General features: G+C 42.2%; 1 pseudogene; it reads left to right on the top strand.

Annotated features, from left to right (window-relative positions):
• Positions 1-1,957: 1,957 nt before the first annotated feature.
• On the top strand, positions 1,958-2,075 carry LOC145141732 (5S ribosomal RNA; annotated as a pseudogene).
• Positions 2,076-3,723: the final 1,648 nt, after the last annotated feature.

Raw genomic sequence — 3,723 nt, forward strand, 5'->3', positions numbered from 1 at the left:
AATCTTTTTGCCTTTAGCAACTAAGGCCAATGAACCCATGCTGGACACAATCTTCACATCCTTTGTCACCTCATCTTCATGAGATCTTAAAATTCCCACAAGCTTCGCCAAGGTGTAGCTCTTGAACTGTTCATGAGCTTTAGCTATGGATACAACTGCTTTCCATGCAGGCCTTAATCCATTCATAAAAGTAACCTTTTGCTCAATCTTTTCATGCTTAAAAATATGTTTAAGAATCTTGCTCAAAAGATGGTTAAAACGATTGAAGGTCTAATCAAGCTTTTCATCAGGCTTTTGAGCAAAAGCACCAAACTCATAAAGAAGTAATGTTTGAACGAAGTGTTCCAGATCAGCATCGCTTGAGTAAAGCTCTTTCAACCTATCCCATATCTCATTCGTTGTATCACAAGCCCTTACCGGATGAAACGTGTCTGGAGGAAGAGTGAACGTGATTATTCTCATTGCCTTGACATTACTTATTAACTTGTCTTTTTCATCTTGAGGAACATCTTTAACGTCAACAAAAAGAGCATTGTATTTGGCTTGAGTCTTTATAATCCTCCTCGTGGCAGTGTGAGTGATCGTCTGTTGGGTCATGGCTTCCCATATTAATGTGCCATGATCTTCAAGGCCAAGAACGTAATCTTCGAAGTGCAGCGCCCAGACCTCACAATCCTCCGGAAAAAGGATTGGGATTCCGGTAGTGGATCTGATGTTGCTGGACAGATTGAAGGAAAGAGTATGAGGATCTTCTGGTTGCATGATGCCGATTCACAAAAACCTGTTTAGAATCAGATATGTAAAACAATAATCGAGTCTAGGGCAAAATAAGGACCCATATCCAACGTCTACAATCGATGAAAACGAAGAAGACGACGAGAACAGATCCACCAAAAATGTAAAACCCTAATAACACTCGACAGAAGAATTGCGTATGAGTTACAGAATCTCCTGCTCTGATACCAATTGATGAAACAATAACTATTAGATCGATAGATTCAATAACAGTAAAGTGAATCAAAACAATAAGAACAATGATCAAATGTGTGCCGAATGCTTTATAATCAATGCCTTAGAAGAGTTCAACGAGAACTTTTCTGTAAAGACAATGTAGGGCAATACAAAATGATTAACCCTAGAACGATACATGCATGCACTATATATAGTCTAAACCTAGTGTAACATCACCCTATGACACGTATCACAATATTGTCCGCTTTGGGCCACTCGGCATGAGGACTTCCCAGGGGGTCACCCATCCCGGTACTACTCCCCCCCGAGCACGCTTAACTGCAGAGTTCTTATGGAATCTGCTACCCTCACGGCTTTAAAACGCGTTGTGACAATGTAGGTATCCACAGCCCTTTATAAGGAAATGTTTTGTTCTCCTTCCAAGCCGATGTGGGATTAGGTGCTTCCCACCTTCACCCCCCATTATAGCATTCGACGTCCCTGTCGAACACATCGACTCGTGCCCTAGCTCTGATACCATTTGTAACATCCCCTTATGGCACATATCACAATATTTTCTGCTTTGGGCCACTCAGCACGAGGACTTCCCAGGGGGTCACCCATCCCGGTACTACTCCCGCCCGAGCACGCTTAACTGTAGAGTTCTTATGGGATCTGCTGCCCTCACGGTTTTAAAACGCGTTGTGATAGGGAAAGTATCCACACCCCTTATAAGGAATGCTTAGTTCTCCTTCCCAGTCGATGTGGGATCAGGTCTAACCCACCCTGGGAAGTCCTCGTGCCGAGTGGCCCAAAGCGGACAATATTGTGATACGTGCCAGAGGGGGATGTTACAAATGGTATCAGGCTGGGGCACGGGTCGATGTGTTCGACAGGGACGTCGAACCCTATAATGGGGGGTGAAGGTGGGTTAGACCTGATCCCACATCGACTGGGAAGTAGAACTAAGCATTCCTTATAAAGGGTGTGAATACCTTCCCTATCACAACGCGTTTTAAAGTCGTGAAGGCAGCAGATCCCATAAGAACTCTGCAGTTAAGCGTGCTCGGGCGGGAGTAGTACCGGGATGGGTGACCCCCTGGGAAGTCCTCGTGCCGAGTGGCCCAAAGCGGACAATATTGTGATATGTGCCAGAGGGGGATGTTACACCTAGCATCATAATGATGGATGGATAGGCCCAATCCGTTAATAATAAAGACTAATTACATACATAGTAAATTTGAAACAACACATTAAATGACCCAATAATGTTGTATTGTTGGATAGGGTGAGTCTGGGGGTAAAATACCTCACGATGTCCGACCACTGCTAGCCAAAGTTTGATGTTGTATTGCCGGATAGGGTGAGTCTGGGGGTAAAATACCTCACGGTGTCAGACCACTGCTAGGCACAGTTATCTAGATAACTACCCCTGACTTAATTGTCTTGTTGTTTTTACGAACGGAGGTTCGTGGTGAACTTATTCCATTCCCCTCATTTGATGATCATCGTTTACTGCCAAGGAATTTTTGAAGCAACGTCGTCAGTTTGTTGTTCATATTAATCCTTTAGGCTAGATCTTGTAAGATCGTTGTATAGGATCTATACGTGGGAATCGACGGGGCGGGATAAATTGTTTTAGAGATGTGGTATATCTGTGTTAATGATAATAGTTGGATTTGTAGGTTTGAGATATACATTATTATCACATTGTGGGATTGAAATCCCTATGTACTCACCAGGTTTCCGAACCTGACCCACTCAGTTTATTTGTATAATAGGTATCGATGCGAAGATGCATTACATTGAGAGATTAAAGGGGATTTAACTCATTAATGTAAATGAATGTAAGGTCTGTTTATGCTTATGTTTCTGTATTGACGATGACATCCCAATGTTTTAATATAAATAAAATACATTTCTTTGGAAATGCTTTTATAATATATTTATCATGTTTTTGGGAACAAATTCCGCAATATTATTCTTCAAAAAGGATACGCAGATTTTAAAATAAGCATAAATAAAAATTTTAAAATGATCGTGAATTTGAGGATGTCACAATATAATTTCCCCTATAGAGCGGGCCGCAGTAACCTAGGAGCAGTTATCAGAGATGTTCTTGAGCGAGTATGTTCCACTGGTAAAGAGACAGATGTTGGCTCAAAAGTATCTATCGCTCAAGCAGATGATAGAGTTGGTGACATAGATCACCAAAATGTTCACTGAGAGGGCCCTATTTTGTCCTGAGTATGCCACCTCGGAGAATACTTGAGCATGTTTAAGACTGAGATTCAGGAGTTCGTGTCAACTACCTAGTATCAGATCCTAGTAGAGTTGCAGTCACATGCCCAAAGGAGGGAGATTGAGATAGAGATGCAGAAGAAGGAGAAGAAGCAGACCACATTTCAGACTCAGATGACAACTAAATGGTTCAAGCCAGTTGATTACTGATCTAGAGGTGCGAGGGCCCACACTTGTAGTCAGTGGGAAGGTTCATGATGGTTTATATAGGTCAGGGTCTGGATGTTTCAAGTGTGGCAAGGAGGGCCATCTAGTGAAGGATTGTCTGTAGGATATGAAGGTTTGTTTCAGTTATTATCACGTGTGTCATGTGAAGGTGGTTGTGCCTTTCAGCGTACCACATCATCATGCCATGTCAACAGGTAACCAGGTTGACCGGTCAAGTGGTCAGAATTGTAAAAAATTGGAAAACACAGTGTCAAATTTGAGACAAAAAAACACAGCGTCAAATTAGAATTTTGGTGTAAACTT

This window comes from Lactuca virosa, chromosome 9 (genome assembly GCF_052849685.1).
Source record: "Lactuca virosa cultivar CGN04683 chromosome 9, Lactuca_virosa_CGN04683_v6, whole genome shotgun sequence".
Taxonomy (NCBI): domain Eukaryota; kingdom Viridiplantae; phylum Streptophyta; class Magnoliopsida; order Asterales; family Asteraceae; genus Lactuca; species Lactuca virosa.